General features: G+C 39.5%; 1 pseudogene; it reads right to left on the minus strand.

Annotated features, from left to right (window-relative positions):
* Window positions 1-2,115: 2,115 nt before the first annotated feature.
* Window positions 2,116-22,243, minus strand: part of LOC109083775 — a 29,783-nt pseudogene continuing 9,655 nt past the window's right edge.

Below are 22,243 nucleotides of genomic sequence, written 5' to 3' on the forward strand. Positions count from 1 at the left end.
AGAGTTTTGGAGCCAAATGCGAAAAAGCCCTACCTTGTCTTTAAGTGGGACTTTGCTATCCATAGAGTACTATCAAAAGTCCAGCGTTTTTGTGACCTTAGGGAGCGGTGATGGGGTTTGTATTCGGGTTCCAAACTAGCTCAGGTACGACAGGAGCTAAGGCCATTAAGGGCCTTAAAGTAAGGTAATACTATTTTGTAACTTCATACGGAACTTAATAGGTATCCAGTGCAGAGACTGTAAGTATTGGGGTAATATGATCATATTTCTCTGACCTGGTAAGGACTCTAGCCGCGCATTTTGGACTACCTGTAGCGTGTTATTGAGGATGCAGGACAACCACCTAGCAGTGCATTACAATAGTCCAGTCTAGAGGTCCATGAATGCATGAACTAGCTTTTCTGCATCAGAAACAGTTAACATGTTTCTGTAGATTGGCAATGTGTCTAAGATGGAAGAATGCTGTTTTTGTAACATGGGAAATATTTTTTTTCAAAAGACACGTTACTGTCTAGATATAACGCCAGATTTTTTGTGTACAGTCAAGGGAAGTAACAGTACATCCGTCTAATTGCAAATTGTAATCTACGAGATTCTGTGTAATGTTTTTTTGTCCATAAAGTAATATCTCTGTCTTATCTGAACTTTAGGAGGAGAAAATAGCTTAGATAAACCAATCTTTTACATTTTTAACACACTCTGTTAGCTTAGATAATTTAGAAGTTTCATCTGGTCGCGTTGATATATAATAGGTGAAAAAAAAAATATTTGAGTATCATCAGCATAACAGTGGAAACGAATCCCCGTATTTTCTAATGATATTACCACTGCGCGTTGGGCAACATGTATATTGAAAATAGCAGAGGACCTAGGACAGATCCTTGTGTGCACGCCATTAGTTTACTGGTGATAAATGAGGTGACCTCCCCATTTAAAAAATAAACAAGTGGTAGCCATCGGACAGGTAGATCTAAACCATCTTAAAGCCTGCCCTTGGATAACCTTGTATATCTTTTGTAATCTATCTATAGATAAGTCTTGATCTATGGTGTCGAACGCAGCACTAAGATCAGTAAACTGCACAGCAATGAGAATGCAGCCTTGGTCTCTGGTGCCAAGAAGCAATCATTTGTAATTTAAACGAGCACAAAGTTTCTGTGCTATGATGGGGCCTGAAACCCGACTGAATTTTTCATAGAGATCATTTTTTTTTGCAGGAAGGAGCACAATTGGAGACAGACACACGATTTTCTTAAAATTTGAGAATAAATGGAATTTGAAATGGGTCGGATAATTTGCCGATTTCACTAGGATCTTTAGTTGTGGTTTCTTAATAATAGGCTTATATAACCATCCACGTGAATGGTGTGGGCGGACGTGACCTAAAGAAACGACTAGTTTATAATATTGAGAAGCGGTTTTTCTTGCTACACGGTACAACTCTTTCAGTATAGTGTGTCAAGGATCTAATAAATCTGTGGTTGGTTTAGATTCAGTGATAAGTTTATTAAGCTCTTTCCTGTCCTATATGTGAAAGCATTGCAGTTTATCTTTGGGTGGATGCATAAAACTAAAGTATTAGACGCTGTGGAATCTACATTTGTTATTGTATTTCTGATGTTATCCTATTTTATCAGTGAAGAAATTCATAAAGTAATTACTATTTAACTGTGAGGGAATATTTAGATCGGGTGACGTCTGGTTATTTGTTAATCTAGCCACTGTGCTAAATAAAAACCTTGGATTGTTTTGGTTATTTTCTATGATTTTGTGGATATGCTCGGCCCTGGCAGTTTTTAGAGCCTGTCTATAGATGGACATACTGTTTTTCCACGCAATTCTAAAAACTTCCAAGTTAGTTTTTTCTCCATTTGCGCCAAGACTACGAGTTTCTTTCTTGAGAGAGTGGGTATTACTGTTGTACCATGGCTCAATACGCTTTTCTCTAACCTTTTTCAATTTGATGGGGGCAACAGCTTCTAATGTATTAGAGAAGATAGTGCCCATGTTGCCAGTCATTTCGTCTAGTTCATTTCGAAAGAATAATGCCTTTCTTTCTTTTAGTATATCGTCATATCCTGCCTAAGCATTTATCTTTAGTTTTCTGGTCTCCCCACCTTGCCTTGCTTGAACCTGTTTTCTCACACCATTTTGATTGTAAAGACACCCAAATTCAAAATTTTTGTGTGCATGATTCTGCTTTGCAGCTTGCTCTTTTATTTGATGTTTGTGGCTTCTCTTCATCCTCATTTGCCACATTTCTAAGCTTCAGTTTCTCTCTGAGTTTCTCAAAAAGACCCAGTATCAGAGTCATAACCACACCAGATATACAAAGAATTTTAAAGACACATATTTATAATACAGAAATAAAACAGACCTTTGGCCACTTTTAAAACCGAAATAACAGATTCACTCAGAATTTATAAAAGTACAAATAAAAAATTAAAGTGATTCAGAAAAGTAATTAAGTGGCCTATGAAAACTGTTAATGTAAGTAAACACATTAGCTCTTAATATCTGCTGCAGATGAAGTTGAGTTTGTGAGATTCAGGAAGGCTGATCCAGCGGATCTCCTCCAGACTGAACTGCTGCCTTTCTGTTCTCCGGTTTGCAGTTTTCTACTAACCCGGTCTCGTCCGTTCCTGGAGCCCAGTTCTGAAAGCTTACACAGCCTTTCCAAAGCAGCCAAGAGCCACATGAAGTCATGATGCAGTAGTTGTGTAAACCCAACCACCGCAGTAGACGCTCGTTTAACCACGTTCATCACACAACGCTGAATCTTTTCTGATTGAACTGAGACCAGATCCACATGATACAGTCTGCAGTATCTCAGAGCTTCAGACCACGTGAGATTCTCCTTGATCAGAATCAGTTTATCTGGAAACCAAACAAACCACAAGAGACTAGAGAGAGACTGATCAAAAACAACCATTTGCAGAGCACAAAGAGAATTGTACACATTACATAGGAATTGTACGGCATCACCCTTAGAGAGCGAAAAACTAATATTCTATTATTAAATGTAATTAACTGAATCTATATGCTAGCCATATATACCATACATACCCTATTTCTATGAATTAGCCATTAGTCTCACCACTGCTGGATAAAAGCTGTTATAGAAGCGTGTTTTTATGTGTTCTGGGCTTCAAAAGTGAGTGAGCTGGGTGATGAATGTCACCAAGTATGGACTGAGCTTTCTTCTTACAGCGCTCTGTGTACAATTTGGTCATGGGTGTGAGGTTTGTCCCAATGATTCTCTCTGCAGTCTTTATAACTCTATGGAGAGACTTCTTCTCTGCCCGTGTTGCATTTCCAAACCACACAGTAAGGCCATATGTCAAGACAGTCTCTATAAGTCCTCTGTAGGCATGAGTAAGAGGGCACATCCCAAGCCCAGCCTTCTTCAAAAGCCTGATAAAATACAGTCGTTTCTGAGCTTTCTTCACTGTGGTGACAGTGTTTGTACTCCAGCTCAAGTTAGATGTCAAAAACAGGCCCAGGAATTTGTGGCTGTCAGCCCTCTCCACCACAGTGCCCTTGATGGTGAGTAGCTGCAGAAGAGGGCTTTTCCTCCTAAAGTCTATTACGAGCTCTCTGGTCTTGTCTACATTGAGGAACAGGTCATTTTCCTCTCCATAGACCATGATGTCATTGACCAGTTCCCTATACCCTGTCTCATCTCCCCCCTTAATAAGGCCCAAGATGGTCATGTCATTTGCATATTTAATGACGAGTGACCTGTCCTGGGTGGAGACGCAATCATGTGTGTATAATGTAAAGAGCTTAGGGCTAAAGGCCAATTTATACTTCTGCGTCGGGTGCACATTGACGTGTACCATACGTCGTACCCTTCGCCGTACCCTGACGCGCACCTCCTCAAAAATGTAACTACGCGTCGCGACGACGCGGACTGCAAGATCTGTGATTGGTCGGCTTGGTAGTATCACGTTTCCTCCTACGCATTTCCGGAAGTATCTTCCGCACTCTGGACCGCCCGCCATTTTTAAATTCCGAAATTCAGTGAAGAGCCAACATGGAAATGGACCAAGTGACCGAGGAGATTTTATTGAAGAAGTGAGAAAAATACAAGCAGCCATCTGTATGAGCTCCTCTTTCGGGAGATACAACAAAGACTGCCAGACGGCAGTGAATTCGTGGACTGTAAACACAGTGGAACCCCGCTCGCGTCAACTAGCGTTTCCGGCGGTGTAACTGCAGAGCAAAACAGACATACGCAGAAGTATAAATGCTCACGACGGCGTCGCCTACGGGCGTAGCCTACGACGTACACTACGGCGTACACTCGACGCAGAAGTATAAATTGGCCTTAAGGCAACAGCCTTGGGGAGTGCCTGTGCTGACTGTGAGATTTCCTGATATTATCCCTCCCATCTTTACCACCTGCGGTCTGTTTAGAAGAAAGTCTAAAATCCAATTACAGGTAGTGGCCGGCAATCCAAGGTCTGTTAACTTTACAATGAGTTTTGCAGGGCGGATGGTATTAAAGGCAGAGCTATAGTCTACAAACAGCATCCTAACATATGTTCTGTTATACCACATACACAAAAGCACATTGTAAAAAAAAAACTACACCACATCCCACACATATATACTCGCGATATACAAAAAGAAAAAAATCATCTACAGTCTCTGATAAAAAAAAATATATTTATATGTCAGAACAACCAACTTTTCTAGGCACTTCATGGCAACTGGTGTTAAGGCCACAGGCCTAAAGTCATTCAGGGTTGAAGCATCAGGTTTCTTAGAAACTGGTATCACAAAACAGGACTTGAACAGATGTGGAACTACCGGTTGTGACAGGGACTGGTTGAAAATGTCTGTATACACACCTGCTAGTTGTTCAGCACAGGACTTCAGGACTCTGGGCGACATTCCGTCAGGTCCCACAGCCTTGTGGGGGTTAACCTGCTTCAGAGCCTTCAGCACCTGTGTCTCACCTGTAGAGCGATGTCCTCAACACTATGGGGGAGTCTGGAGGGTATGTCCGAATTCATCCTGTTGAATCTGCAGTAAAAGTTGTTGAGGCAGTCCGGCAGGGTGGCATCTCTTACCTCGGTGATGTTAGTGCTCCTATTGTAGTTTGTAATAGACTGGATTTCCTTCCACATAATGTGTGTGTTGTTCTGTAGATGGAGGCTTTCAAGTTTTAGGGAGCGTGCCCTTTTTGCTGCTTTGATGGACTTTCGCAGTTCATATTTGGCCCTTTTATACTCCTCTGTTACCTGACTTGAAAGCCACCCGTCTTTCCTTGATCTTTTTCCGTACGTCAGCATTAAATTAATGGACAGTACGTACAGGAACACATAAGGAGGTACACCAGCTAATATAGTCACTGACAGTCTCTGTATAATCATGAATATTGTCTGTGGCCTCCTTGAAGATGTTTGTATCCGTGGCGTCCAGATACCCCTGAAGGCTGGCCATAGCACTGTCAGTCCAAGCGTGAACAGTACGAGTGGTGGCAGGTATAGCCTTTAACCTGTTTATGTATATGGACTTAAGTAGAATAGCAATGTGATCAGACTTCCCAAAACGAGGTTTGGGTTCAGCTGCGTATGCCTTTTTTAAGTTACAGTAGCAGTGATCCAATGTTTTATTACCTCTAGTAGGAAACGTCACATATTGATACAGTTTTGGAATGACTTTACGAAGATTACAGTGATTAAAATCTCCTAAGATTATAAAAGCAGCTTCAGGATACCCATTTTCATGTTTACTGATCATGTTGTGTAAAATGTTTAGTGCAGCCTCCTCCTTAGCAGAGGGGGGGGATGTACACAACACTTACAACAATGAAGCATAGCTCACCTCCCTTAGAAAAAACGAAAAACACCTACAAATCAATATAAAAAACACAACATCATAACAGTGCTGACACCGCTGTTACCCGTACACTAGGACACAATGGCAGTTCCTCCTCCGCAGCTCTTTCCTCAGTCTGCAGCGCGCCTGTCCACTCTGAAGATGGTGTAACCCTCCCGTGTTAGAGGTTCATCAGGAATTTCCTCCCCCAGCCACGTCTCACAGAAACATAATAGGGCCAGCTGGGGCTAGAGGAGTGGTTATGAACAAAAGTGGAGTTGCGTCAGTGCCGTGGATCATTTCAGAAAGCTAACAGCTATAACACCAGCATTAAAAACTTTTTTAAATAAGTTGAGCTCAAAACTTACTTTCAGTCGGCAGCGAGTGTTTGAAATAACTTGATCCAATGTGGATTATAATCACCATACAAGGCAGAAATATTTATAAGCGATGCAAAAGACTATGCATGCTAGCCATTAATGTTACCATAGTAAACATGGTAAATGCGACCACTTGAAGGCAATCAAATCATAAAATTTTAAAAACAGAAATCATCCTAGCCAGCACATGAATGACCTTCAATGTTGAAATATGGTTGAAATAAGGTCAGTTGTTGTTTTAACATTGAAACAACGTTGATACAATGTTTAAAGCTGAACGGTTGAAAAACAGCCGGCACACGACCAACCTTCAATGTTAAAATATGGTTGAAATAATGACAGTTGTTGTTTCAACGTTGATGCTGACGTTGAAAATGTTTAAATAAACAGTTTATTTTTAATAAGATCTTTAAATCAAATCAAATTTAATCAACACAACATCACAATACAATAATCAAAACACCAACACGAGCAATGACAAAATATCTTCAACAGCATTTTGATTTTCACAATACCATTTTAATCATTTTACAATATTTTAATCATGATACCTATTCTAAAATCTAAAGGTATATGTTAAATATTATCTCAATTAACAACAATAAAACTTAATACATGTCACTGCTTTATCATGCTGAAACAATTCCTATTGGTTGTTTTACTTTTGCTTTAATCATGATTGGTTAATATGGCTTTCATCCAGGAAACTCGACAATGAAACGGTTCGCGCCTTTCTAAATTTGAAAATATGACCATTATTATCATCTTTTTGTGAGTGAGGCGGCTGACTGTGAGCTGCTGCTCGTTGTAACTGCTGGGTCGGTCCTGAATTATTTAATATTTGCCTGTTAATTTTTTTTTTTTTTAGCTAATTTGAGTAGTGAAATGTCAATGGAGAACAAAAACTGTAATGTGAACACAAGAAGGGTCAGATGTATTCTGCGAGATCCTGGTAAAATGAGGTAAGAAGATCACTATCTTTATTATCTTTCGAAAATAGTAAAGTGTAACGTTACCAGAGTTTACAAATGGGTTAAGGACATGTATCCTGCAGAAGATAAATACCTATGTGTGTATTTTTGTATTGCTTTATCACAGATGCTCAAGTTAGATGCTCATCTGATGTTGTTGTGTTGCTGGTAAGTTATGTGTTAATTGTCTGTCTTTTTGAGATTTTTCCACATTTTCCTGATATGAATCCCATGCATTAGGTTTGTTATATATTTTTTAATCTTATAATAGTCTCAAAGATAACATACTCTGTTCGTGTTTTCTGAAATATATAACTGCAAATGTCGGTACAATTATGAATTAATGAAAATGAATTTAAAAATGAATTCAGATTGTTTAAAGCAGTGGTTCTCAAAGTGTCAGGCCCCCTCTAGTGGTACGCAGATGAATCACTAAATTAAATATAAATTAATGTTAATACATTTTAATTTAATCTTTGAGAGCAGTGGTACTTGGTATAAAAAGATTGAGAACCATTGGTTTAAAGAAATGGTATAAAATAAAATCCTGCTTTTTAGGAAAATTTTCATTAAATCATTTCTTCTTTCTTTCTTGTAGATTCATCAAGGATCCAGCTTATCATTGGCACATTGGTAAGAAATTGTTCAGCTGCTGCATTGCACTGTCACTTCTGGAAGAGATTCATCGACCTTTTGTGATAGGTTGTGATTTTACTTAGTTTAATTAAAATGTACTTAATTTGATTTGACTTGTTTTACTAAGTACACTGTATAGCTAGGGCTCTGATTGAAACAGAGTAACTGGGGGCTTTGAAAACACTGCTTGTGAATAATTTGTTAATATTGTAAACTTTCATCTGAATACATTAAAAAGTGTTTAATGAATAGTGTTGTGCACTTTTTCCAAACCCACTGTTATTGAACTGTAAAGTGAAAATTTTGTTTGATTTGTTTTGCATTCAGTTTTCAGTTAAAAATATTTCACAATATCAAAGTTGATATTTTATGAGGATTTATTTTTGGTGTTTTGGTTTTTGTTTATACAGGACAGTACTGATAGTGCACAAGTGGGAGAGACGGCGTGGAGGGGACGGCGTCAGAAAGGACCGAGAGCTGGGAAACTTTTAAGGATCACCTGAAGCACAACCACACCATATTCACAAAGCCTGTTTGTTCTAACATTTTAGTGTCCCCTTCTGTAAAAATCTAATTCCGTGTTCCCTGCAGTAAAAAACGATACAGTCTGGGGGGGGGGGGGGGGGTTCCATTCTCAAACTGTTTAACACATTTTCTTTGCACAAATGTACACATCTCTTCTAATGAGATACTTTAGTAAAACGTGTTTTTTTTCAGAAACTATAGTTTTCCACCAAAATAAAAAACCAACTGGTTTCAGTTATAAAAGTACAAGGGTTTCTCTTGCAAGTGCAGCACAAAATATGCATATTATTTTACAAAAACCTTTAAATATTATTGAATTTTCATCTACATTCTACAAACAATAAACAACACATCAAAAACCACAAAAACTACACGCCAAAGTTTGGGATTATTTTCATCTGTTTTATACAGTATGTTTCCAAAATAAAACTGCTATTTTACTGCTATTTAACCTTTATAATGTACAGTGTTGATCTAAATGCAAACTAGGCTCTAATTGAACGTACAGTTGTGTATTTACACGTTGTAAGGTACAACGGTGAAACAACGTCGTGTTATCAATGTTGACTTTGCAAAATCAACAGCAAATTCAACGTTAATCCAACGTCTACAGAACGACCATAATTCACCCATGATGAATGTAAGACGTTGAATCAGTAATGCGATTTCAACAGTGAATCAACGTCACAATATCAACATTGATCCAATTAGCAAAATTAAAAGGTAATTCAGCGTTGATTCAACCATGGTCCCTGACGGAGTTTCAACGTTGAATCAACGTTGAAATGCCGGCTGGGGTGTATTTATTTAGTAACATATTTTATCTGGCATAAGTCTTGTCTTGAGAATTTAGCTCCACGTAGCCTATGTCATAAAAATCTAACAATGTTTTTTGTTCGGGAGCTTTTATAAAAATATAGAAATTTTTATTCTTTCTAAATGCGATGTATATGGGCTACTGTGACTACAAATAAACAGAAACAGACTCGACTGAATAAGCAGGCTGTTCATAACGCTTTATTTCTGTGTGACTAATTTTCAAATCTGATAAATTAATTATCACTTATTATAGTAAAACATTGATGCGTTTGGATTTAAATATTTAACAAAGCATGCAAACAGCTGCTTTTATCATGTTCGTTTTGTGATCGCACTAGTTCCCTTGACTTATTTCTTATTAGTTTTCTGATAACTTCTCTTTGTTGGTAAAATGATGGGGTTGCGTGATGTTGTTCCTGAGAGGCGTGTAAAGGGCGGGTTTTAGTGAAGCGCAGCGGAGCTTCTGGCCTGACTGTGGAAATGCAGCGCTATTTTGGCCTCGGTGCTACAGGTCCGAGGCTATTAGCCCCACCCGGCCTATTTAAAGCACTGGCTCTCACTGGATCGACAGTGGAAATGCGGCTATTGTTCCAGTATCTGAATGAGAAGTCACTCTGAGCATCTCTCCAACTCTTCAGCTGATTGACAAGGACGAGTCCTGTGTTCGCTTTAAGAAAAACAAATGAGAAAATCTGTTGTTGAATCTGTTTGTTCATTATTCTTACGCTGCTTTGTGGTTTGGATGTGAACAGGAGCAGTAGTGGAAACATCAGAAACACATAATTTTAAGACTTGAGCTGCTTCAACAGCTGGTGATATATTGAACATTCACAAGGTTCAATATATTTTCAATTATAACATGATCTGTCTAAAAACTTCATTCTGAGTTGCTGTAACGTGTGTGTTCAAACCATTAAGTGAAACACACACACACACAGTCAGCACACAGAAACATTTAGAACCACAGAAACTTGATGTCAACTCTGCACCATGATGTTTATTATAAAAGAGCTTCTCTTTTGAATCACTACATCAGATTTCTCTGCAATGAGGGTTTATGTTGTAATGGACTATTATTTTTGATGGACATGACTCAAGCTAATCTACAGATGAAAAACAAAGCCCTTGTACATTTGTACTGAGATACTTAAGACTGAAAATAACACTGAAAATATCAAACTCACTGTTGTTGCAGATGAAATATCTGATAGTCCTACATGGCAATCATGCCACTCTCCATTTAAAGCCCATGTTGCAGGTCAACCACCACTGTCGATTAATGGGTACATAAATCACTCAAGATATGTATATCATTTTTAAAATGTCTCAAAAATGGTCTTAAAGACCAGTTTTTTTACGTTTTTGGTATTAACGTTTTTTTACGCAATTCGGTGATGGCGTCCGCGTTGGGGAGAAGTGGAGGAAAGGTAGCCTCAGCCTAGTATGATGATTTTACCCCGTAACCCGTTTTTTCTAGGACCCGTGAAAGTGCACTGGGCGGCAGTCAAACCCGTGACTTCCCATGTGAACTGCGTACTAGCGATAAATTCCAACGTCTGGGATGAGGGAAACTAGCAATGAAGAGGTGGCAAAAGCGATTTTAGGACATGTAGCGTGATGGGATGAGGAAAGAGGTGGCCCGCCAACATGTGCCCTATAATTAATTGAACCAGCCAGGCGTGAGAGGAGAGAGCAAATGAGGCCGTTATATATAGCTAAGAACTGATGGCCGTCAGTGAGCACTGGAGCTAGTTTACGAGCAGCAGTGCACAATAACGACACACATATATATATATATATATATATATATTTATATATATATATATATATATATATATATATATATATTTTTTTTTTACTCTCATTGGATAGCACCGAGTGAAAAATCAGCATTTTCTTTATATCTAGTGGCAGTGATCATGACGTTATTTCAGATAAGTACCGGTAACCTTTGTCATAGTGTCGTAGTACTGGTAAACTTTGTCTTTGTCATCTAGAAATAGAAGGCATCAAGCTAGCTATATGGGGCGTTTCTAAGCGTTTATCACTTCCTCCGATGAAAAGTTGTTGCAAACGTAGCCGCGTGTCTGTCGCTATGTTTGGCTGGTGCTTGTGTGGGCAGTCTTGTCCCATGGAAAACTGCGTTGAAAGTGAAAGTGTGACGTTACATACAGCCAAGTATGGGGACCCATACTAGGAATTCATGCTCTGCTTTTAACCCATCCAAAGTGCACTAGTGAACGCACACACACACAGGGAACAATTGGGGGTTCAGTGCCTTGCTCAAGGGCACCTCAGTCGTGGGTATTGAAGGTGGGGGTTCAGTGCCTTGCTCAAGGGCACCTCAGTCGTGGGTATTGAAGGTGGAGAGAGCACTGGACATGCACTCCCCCCACCTACAATTCCTGCCGGCCCGAGACTTCGAGAACTCACAACCCCTTGGATTGCGAAGTCAGACTCTCTAACCATTAGGCCATGGCTTCCCCAGCTGGAAAGCTGGTGCTGTAGGGGAAGTGAGTGCATTTTGGTCGCTGTTGGTCGATATCTATCTATATATATATCTATCTATCTATATATCTATCCTGTCTATCTATCTATATATCTAGTCTATCTATCTATATCTATGTATTTATCTATTAATATATAATCTGTATCTGAATACTCTCGTACTACTACTCGCTCTCTAGTCACTCTCAATGCTCTCGGGGCTTTGGTAAATTCACTCCCTCAACGTGACGTAATGCAATGCATTGTGGGGGAAAGGAGAATCGTTGCAAACCGCTGTAAGATAGTACTATTTTTTGTATTTTATTCTGTTTTGTGATACCCAACAACATAAATACAATGGATGTAACAGTTTAAATGTTTATTACCAACAAGCAAATTGCAAAAATTCGTTGAAAAATTAACTCTCAATGCACAGGTTCACCTGAAGACCAATGCCATTCTTCACGACCCGTCTTCTGCAGCCCAATCCAGACATACTGACACAGGTTCACCTGAAGACCAATGCCATTCTTCACGACCCGTCTTCTGCAGCCCAATCCAGACATACTGAAGACTTCTATCAGTCACACTCTTGTTCAGCTCCTTCATGTCGTTCATGTCATCAGCGGTGGCAAGATCTGTGTAATTCTCTCTGCAGTATCTCTGAGCTTCAGTCCAGGTCTTCTTCTCATTTATAAAGTGATACTGACGCTGAACACATTCAGATACAGAGCAGAGAGCTGTGAAAGAGAGGCTTTGATTTAATGATTTTCATAACAGAATCAAACCTAATGGAACTAGAAACCAGAAATAAAACCACAAACACACTCACCAATGAGAAGAAGAATGAAATATAGTGTTTGGTTCATTTCTGTGGAAGAAAAACATAGAATAACTCATTCATTCATTTCAGCGATACTTAAAAATCCATCTTAACAGGAACATATATGCACATACACAATGATAAAGACAATATTAACGTCAAAGTCTAATTGTAGTTAAAGATTGAAAATGTGAGTTGTTCTTACTTCAGAGGTCGTGTGTTTCTGTCCTGAGTCTGATCTTTCTGTCGTATGATTAGTATATATGCTCTCATCCCTCATTCAGCATCACATCATTTTTAATTACTCTGAAAAAAGCCCTTTTTATATTTCTTCTTCATTTATGTATTTTTCTGATATTCTTCTCTGCTGTAACTCTCTGGAAGTGTGTTCATTTGAATGTGGTAGAGGCCAGAGGGTATGTATGTTTCTAAATGCACACAATGTAATGACACGCAAATAAAAACACAACACTTTCAACCCTTTATTTATAGAAAGCATATACACTGAGAATGTGTATTATTATTTACACAGGTGATATATGATGTCAGTTCACAGTATAACAGCAAATTTCATTTACTGGTTTAATGAAAATGCTTGCTATATGAACTTCTTCAGCGGCTCCCAAAGTGAGGGGCGCTTCTACGCCGAGGCCTTCCACGGGGTCGAGGCGCAGGCCTGTTGGGATGAGCACGGTGAATGTCCTCCGTGAGTGTGGGGTCCAAGATAACCTGGGCATTAACCAAAGACCTTTCCTCAGGACCGTAACCCTCCCAGTCAGTGAGGTACTGTAGCACCTTGCCTCGGTGTCAGGAGTCCAAGATCTCCCTTATTTATTTATTTATTTATTTATTCATTCTTTATTTGACAGGGACAATGGACAATAAAGTATTACCCCATAATTAGCTACAGAGCTAAATTTTATCTGCTGTCCCTGGGCAGGAGTAAACCAAATTATCAATAAAAATACCATACAAATTAAACAATAGAATACAAGAAGTATAAAAACATATTCAAAAATCATTACCTTGTATAATCAATGATCACAAACCTGACTTGCCTTTAAAAATCTTTTCAAGTGTAATTTAAACTTCACAAATGTAGTACACTGTCTAATATCTGTTGGTATACTATTCCAATTATTAACAGCTTTTAAAGAAAAAGCTGATCGTCCAAACTCTGTTTTTCTAAAATGCACTTCACAGTCACCTCTTAACGAGGCTCTTGTCTGTCTTATGCAGTCATTGCGCAATGAAACAAACATCTTTAAAATTTTATACATTAAACTACAATTGTGAAATATTACAAAGTAAAGAGATTGTTTTTGAATTATAAGACAATGATGATGTCTGTCAGGTTTCTTATCAAACACTTTTATAGCACGTTTGTATAAACTATGTAAAGGTCTAAGAGTAGATTTTCCTGCTTGTGACCATGAAGTAATGCAGTAAGAGAAGTGAGAAAAGATTAAAGAGTGCAGAAAGATTCTTGCAGCTTCTGCTGGAAGTTGACTCCATATAAATTTAAAATTTCTAAGTTGGGGTGTAACTGTAAAAACAATTATTTTAACATGCTTTTCAAATGTTAAGTGAGTGTCTAAAATAACTCCAAGGTATTTAAAGTTCGATACAGTTTGTAATCTTTCACCGTTTACTAATATATTGTAATGTCTGTTTCGGGTTTTGTTTTATGTTCATGTTTTTTTATTTAGTTATTGTTTGATTTTGCTGTTTGTGTCATGCTTCCCTTGCCCTCATGTATCTCTGCTCCTTTGTCTGTATGTAGTCATGTTTTACTCATTGGTTATTGTCTGGTCATGTGATTATATAAGTAGTCATTGTTCTCATTGGTTGCTTTAGTCATGTGTCTTGGTCCCGTTGGTTTGTTCTTGTCATGAGACCCTCATTGTATAAGTAGTCATGTTTTTGCCATTGTTCTTTTAACGATCGTTTACTGTTTGGATATGTTGTAACCTGCTGTCGGTGAGTCAAGTCTGTTCATGCCATGCCATGCCATGCCATGCCATGTCATGTCAAGTCTGTTCAAGTCAAGTCTGTTCATGCCACGTCAAGTCAAGTTTTTGTTTACTGTTTGGATTATATTTGGATTTTGTCCCTCCAGGCTGTGGGGCGGATCGCACCATTGTGAACACCAACTGCACTCAGGGTTCATCCGCGCGGCACCGATTAGCCCTTTCCAGTGGACTGATTGTTACATATATCTGGTGTAGCCTCCTCCATCTTTCTAATCTCAAAATACATACAAGCAGTTTTCTGGACGTTTAACGATAAACAACACTGATTAAACCAGTCTGAGATTTTGGTCATGACAGTGGATAGTTTTTGTGATACCTGTTCATTTGTTTTAGCATGTACATAAATCACAGTATCGTCTGCGTACATTTGAATAAATGCATCAGGACAAACATCTGGAAGATCATTCAAGTACAAACTAAAAAGTAGAGGTCCTAGTATGGACCCCTGAGGTACCCCTGTTGAACAGTGTCTTGTTGAAGATATATGTGTTTTAATCCGTGTGCATTGTTTCCTTGATGTAAGATAAGACTCAATCCATTTCATTGTTTGCACAGAAAAATTAAAATGTGATAATTTGGATAATAAAATATTATGGTTTAACGTGTCAAATGCTTTTTGCAAATCGAGAAATACCGCACCCACAACCCCACCCTTATCTAATTTTAATCGCACTTGCTCAATGAAATAACATACAGCAGTTTCCGTAGAGTGCTGTTTAAGAAACCCAAATTGCATAGGGCATAATAAATTATTTTGTGTTTACAATTTATTTGTGTATATACAAATTATTTACAATTTGCTTAGTTACTACTTTGTTTTACGACGGGTAACTATCCCAGTTTTCCAGCAATTTGGAAAATAGATTGCTTAATTGATAAGTTCACAAGGTGTGTGATTGGTACTAAAAAATGTTCACAGTTATTTTTTGAAAAATTACAGTTTAAACCATCTATATCTTTAGCGTATTAATTTTTCAAAGTTTTTATAACATTCTGGATCTTATTCTCTGATAATGTTGTTAAATCAAAAGCAGGTTAACAGAGTTAAGTTCTCTATATCTGACACCAAATTTATCAGTCAATCTTTGAACTGAGTCAACAAAATGAATATTAAAAGTTTCTAAAATTTCATCAGGTTTATTAAGTATTCTTCCTTCAAAATTTAATTCTGAACATTTAATACATGATTTAGATTCTTTATCAGTTGATTAATAGTTTGCCACACCTTTTTGCCATTTCCTTTAGCCTCATTTAAAATGTTAATAAAATATTGTGCCTTAGCCTGGCGTAATGTCTTAACCACCTTATTTATTAAGCTATTAAATAGAAGTTGATCCTGTCGTAAACCAGATTTTATAGCTTTTTTTAGAACATTATCACGCTTTTTCATGAGCATCCATACCTCTTCTGAAATCCATGGTAGGTTATTCTTCTATGCCTATTTCTAACAAATTTTGTGTATTTATTTTTTATATTTTTTATCTCCTCTATAAACATTTTATGCCGTTTCCAAATCTTCAGTAGATAAAAGGGATACCCAGTAAATCTGTCCAAGCACTTCTTCGAACGCACTCACATCCTTTTTTGGTATTCTGAGAGAACAATTCTGTTCATTCTGTGTGGTTTCATAATAAACAAACCTATTTTTATTTAACTTCCTAGATATGAGAGTTAAAATATGATCTGATAGTCCAGTTAAAAAGTTAAAAGTCTTAGTAATTCTATCTGGTTTATTATTAAAGATAAGATCTATTGAAGTTCGTGAAGTAGCTGTAATACGTGTGGGGGTCTCAATCATTTGTATAAGATCATACAATTTAGTTATCTCCTTCAATTTCTTTTTGGCCTTTTTATCAGACCAATTAAGATTGAAATCCCCCATAACAATAAACTCTTTACACATATCCACTTCTTTAAAGCGGTTTTTAAAATGATCATAGAATGAGATATCGGATGAGGGCGGTCTATAGACTGCAACTATAGTAAAAGACATTTGCGTAATGTGTAATTAAAACAGCAATACATTCAAATTCATTAAAACACTCAAGATGGACTTGTTTACTTATCAAATAATCTTTAACATAAATAAGAAGCCCTCCTCCTCGACCAATTTTCCTATCCTGTCTGTAATGTTTATACCCAGGCCTTGCCAACGCAGTGCTAGGAGAAGTTTTAGTTAACCACGTTTCAGACAAACACAAGAAATCTAGATTTGAGTCCAAAAGCAGATTTTCAATTGGTTCATGTTTTGATGAGACACTTCGGATATTTAAATGTCCTCCTAAAATACCTTTCGGTATTGACCCGCGGTCCCAGATTACTTTAGAATGGTTCACAGTTTGAAAGTAATGCAATTTCCGATGCCTCTCATCGGCCGTTCCATGATGGCGAGTCGATGTAGCTCCGGCCAAATCACAATGACCAGTCGATATTGTTACATTTGGACCACAGTCAGCCCCGGGCCCAGCCTGAAGACCAGCAACCGACCGGGAATACTCCATCTTACAATACTTCTTGTCAGCTGACACACGGCAACATTCCGATTGCGCCTCCAGGCCATATTCAACCCCGGCTCGATGACCGGCAGCTGTCGCAGAAAGCCCAGGCAAATTACCAACACATACCCGGGAAACGACCGCCGCGGGGAACTCAGGCGAATCTCCAGTCCGCTCCAGCAGGCTAACCAGGTAGCAACCGACCACAGACATCCACTGCCGGCAACAATACCCCTCCGGACACAGCGCCGGCAGCCCTCGCTGAAAATCCAGGCAACTCACCAGCACACTTACTTGATAAGCCTCCTCGCCTTAGAGGGGTGCTCTCCTGGACGGCCTCCTCCTGGTCCCCCTCCCCTCTCGGACCACCGGTGGGCTTGAGCAAACAGATATGAAAAGTGGGTGAGATATGATAACTGGCAGGGAGAGCTAATCAAAAAGAAACTGGTGTAATTTGACGAATGATTTTGAAAGGACCCACGTACCTGGGACTGAGCTTCTTGCATGGGAGATGAAGACGAAGATCCCTGGTAGAGAGCCAAACCCACTGACCCAGAGCGTATGGGTGATCCGGTCTTCGATGGCGTTTGGCCTGGCCTCTGACTCAGCGTACTGCGTGCTGGAGGTGAACATGAGTGGAGTTCCAGGTCTCCTCACTACGATGCAGCCAGTCATTAACAGCGGGAATAACGGGTGCTGCAAGCCAAGCACGCACTGGAAGGGAGTTAGACCAGTGGAGTCTGTCCACCTGGCCATTGGACCGGGGGTGATAGCCGGAGGTTAGGCTGACGTTTATGTTAAGTTGATGACAGAAAGCAGACTAGACTCTGGATGTGAACTGCGGTCCGCGATCTGAGACTTTATCATCTGGCAGTCTAGAATCTGAAGACCTGCCCCAGTAAAGCCTCAGCGGTCTCAAAGGCAGTGGGAAGTTTCATAAGGAGAATAAGGCGGCATGCTTTGGAGACGCGTAATAATGGCCACCAAAACCGTCCTGCTGCAAGATGCACTGTGGCAGTGATACCGGGATGACTAGAGCAAGGGGTCTCATGAATCATCTGGATGATTCGTTGTCAAAGACCTTCAGGAACATACATTAGATTCTGAGGGCAATCAGGTGCTGTAGGATCGCCAGACTGAGCCTCCGTAATCTCTGTCATAATGTCCCATTGTACCGGAGCAAGGATGAGTGTAGCTGGGATGATGGACTCATTGAGTGAGTTGGACGAGGAATCCAAAATCAAATAGTCTTAAGAGAGCATTGGCTTTACCATTCTTGGTACCCAGGCGGTAAGTTACATGGAATTCAAACCGCGAGAAAAACAGCGACCATCTAGCTCACCGGGAATTGAGCCATTTGGCTGATCTGATGTATTCCAGATTTCTGTGATCCGTAAGTACCATGAATGGATGCTTGGCGCACTCTAGCCAATGTGTCCACTCCTCAAACGCCGCTTTCATGGCCAGCAGTTCTCGGTCTCCATCATATTTTCTCTCTGCGGCATTCAGTTTCCTGGAGTAAAAGGCACAAGGTTAAATCTTGAGAGGGTTGCCCTGGCGTTGTGACAGAATGGCTCCGATACCTGTGTTAGATGCATCGACCTCCAAAGTAAATTCAAGCTCAGGGTCAGGATGATGGAGAATAGGTGCGGTGGTGAATCGTTCCTTTAATTGTTGTAAGGCCTGTTGTAAGCTATAGTGCTGAAGTTGCGTATAAACCGCCTGTAGAAGTTGGCAAACCCCAGGAAACGCTGCAGATCTTTAATGGTCCTAAGCAGCGGCCAACTGAGAACAGACTTAGTCTTCTTCTCATCCATCGCCACCCCGTCTGCACTGATGATGTATCCCAAGAATCATGTCAGAGTTTGATGAAACTCACACTTCTCCATCTTTGCATACAATTGGTGTTCAACCAGGCCCTGTAGAACTGATCGTACCTGTTGCACATGAGACTATAGCGTGTCAGAATATATCAGGATGTCATCGATGTAGACAATCACCCACCTATTTAACATGTCCCGGAACACATCATTGATAAATGCCTGGAAGACAGATGGACTATTGGCGAGGCCGAACGGCATAACAAGATACTCATAGTGCCCAGTGGTGGTAGAAAAGTCAGTCTTCCATTCGTCCCCCTCCCGAATGCGAATTTGGTTGTATGCATTGGGGAAAGATCGAGCTTGGTAAAGTATTTGGCAGATCAAAGCTGTTCAAGAGCAGCTGGGACTAAAGGAAGGGGGTAGCGAAACTTTACTGAGATCTCATTCAAGTGACGGTAGTCAATGCAAGGCCGTAATCCTCGGTCCTTCTTCTTTACAAAGAAAAAACACACTGAAGCAGGAGAGGTAGATGGTCTGATAAAGCCCTTCGCTAGTTCCTCCTCAATGTAGGTTCTCATGGCCTCCACCCTGGGTTGAGTTAGGGGGAAAACTCCAATTGTTAGAGTGATGAGGAGGAAGTTGAGCACCATTACACAATCATAAATCCGATGAGGAGGAAGTTGCGTAGCTTTAGCCTTGCTGAAAGCCTCAGCCAAGTCCTGGTATTCGGCTGGTAACCCCCGAATAGGAAGAACCTCCTCCTTGGAGGGTCTAGGAGAATTGACAGGGCAAGAATAAGGTTACAGGCAATTCTTGTGACATGATGCAGACCATCTGACAATCTGTCTTGTGGACCAGGAAATACAGGGATTATGTCTCTCCAGCCAGGGCAGACAGAGGACTATGGGTTTTTGGGGTGAATCGATGGCAAAAAGGCAAATGAAGTGAACCAGTCCTTAGTGTAATGTCCCTGGTGATGAACTTGACACGCCCTGTACCCAGAGGGTGACCATCTAGTGCTGCCACTACCACACCAGATTCACATGAAACAAGAGGAAGGAAATGGGTCTTAGCAAAATTGATATCTATGTAATTACCCGCTGCCCCAGACCGATCAATGCCATAGCCTCTAGGTTTATGTCCTCATGTGTTATAGATGTAGGCACTTCTAGCGTGGATAAAGAAGACAGGTTAGAACTCACCGTCGATGAACCCCTGGTAGCTGGTCATGCTGGACAGGAAATTCTCATATGACCTGATAACCCGCAATACAAACACAGATTCTCCCTTCTACATCGTTCTCTTTCCTTAGATGCGAGACGGGTCATGCCAACTTGCAGTTTGGGCTCTGGTGAGGTGGGAACTGACAAATGACATATCCTCGCAGAAAAAAGCAATCACCCAATCAAACTCTCAATTAAAATCGTGAGCTAGATGAACTGTTCGAGTGTCCTTCCCTCATCGCAGCAAGCAAGCTCTGACTGCAACTCTGCTGTAAGGCCCTTTTGGAACAACAGTTTCAGCAGATCCTTCCCCCAGCCTGTCTGAGCAGCGAGAGTGCGAAAGGTGAGCGCATAGTCAGACGCCGTGCTGCTGCCTTGGTGCAGAACCAGGAGTTGTTCCCCCACCTCCTTTCCATCAGCTAAATGTTCGAATATATCACAGAACTGCCGTTAGAAGTTATCGAAGGATGGGAAACACATATTCCTACCATCCCACACAGCAGTTGCCCAGTCTAGCACTCTTCCAGTCAGCAGAGAACAGACAATGGAGACTTAGCTGTTATCAGTGGGATAGAATTGAGGTTGCTGATTTATGAATAGCGAACATTGCAACAGAAAACCTTTACACTTGCGTAAAGTACACTTGCTACTTACAGTAGCGTCCTGCCCAGCTCCTCCATGAGTGAGGTGAGGTGCTGCAATTGTTGCTGGTGGGACGCTAACATTTAGGCCTGAGCAGAGACTTTAGTGGTGAGTTGATAGACCGCCACTTAACAACAACATGGTTAAGACATACAAATCCAAAATCATGAAGGCACGGAGATCCATTTGCAGCTTTATTCAAGAGAAGAGTTAAACAGGCAGAAATCAGGTAACAACAACAGGGGTATCAGAGACAAATCCAAAATTATGAACGGGTTTACCAGGCAGAGGTCAGGGTAGGTAGCAGAGAATTAGAGAATCACAATATCAGTCCAAGGTGAACAGGGAATCAGGAAATGAGAGAAATGCTCAGTAATGTAGCCAGGGCAAAAACAAGTCTTCACAATGACTGAGAGTTTGGATACTGCTTAAATAGGTCATTGAAATGGGGAACACCTGTGCAGGCAATCAGTCTCAGGTGCGGGGTTTATTGTGGAAAGTGTAGTTTAAACTAATACTCAGGAGAGGGATCCCTCTGGTGGTGTTCAGGAAGGGCCACAGAGGCGAGATTTGTGATAACATGACTCATGTTCACATTCACTTATGCCGTTTTTATTCTGCAATAGCAGCACAAAAGGTGCATAAATGCATGAGTTACAAGAAATTTAAATATAGAAATTATAAATTAATGAAAATGTGAATTCACATATAATGAAATTTACAATCTACAGTCATGTGAACAGTTGAGTTAAAATAATGGTTTTAATTATTAGTGTGTTTTTGTGTGTTACATGAGGAGGATAATTCAGCACCTCCAGGGATGTTTGTAATGTAGCTGTATGTGGTAAATTTTATAAACAATGTTAAATTTTCATTTAGCTAAACCTAAATTAACAAAAACATTAAAAAACATTAATTAACAAACATGTACTAATATTCATACCAAACTATTGCAAAGAAACTATGTAACTGAACTGGATTGACAAACAGGTCACGGTAAGGAGACCTCAGTCGAACAATAACATGCAGTAAACATTTAGTGTCAATTACTTGAGTGCCTTTTAGGTTTGAGTGACTTTATTATAAATTAAAGGGGTTTGATAGCTAATATGTGAAAAAAATCAGAATGAGAACAAAGCTTATGTTTGAGTTTACCAGTTAGTTGAGCCAGAAGACTCAATATAAAAAATAATAATAATTAATATTGACAGAAATCGTATTTGATAATTTCTAAATATAAAGCCAAATGCAAAACAAAAACATCTAAAAAAACATCTATTGGATAAAGAAAAAATATTTAAATGTTTATAAATAGGGCTAAAAAAGCATCCACCCGTGAAAACTCCTTCACAACATTTGATTTGATTTATTCTTTCATTAATCTGCTTCTATTCTTTGGATTTTAAATGCTTTTCCAAGTTTGCTCTATTTTTTAACTTGTATACTACATTAAAAATAATATAAACTGTGTTTTTTCTAATATTTTATTATTAAATATAGAAATAAATACTTTATGTTGTAATGTAGAGGTGATAATTGTTTACAGGAATTATGAAA

The sequence above is a fragment of the Cyprinus carpio genome, chromosome B4, assembly GCF_018340385.1.
Source record: "Cyprinus carpio isolate SPL01 chromosome B4, ASM1834038v1, whole genome shotgun sequence".
NCBI classification, from domain to species: Eukaryota; Metazoa; Chordata; class Actinopteri; order Cypriniformes; family Cyprinidae; genus Cyprinus; species Cyprinus carpio.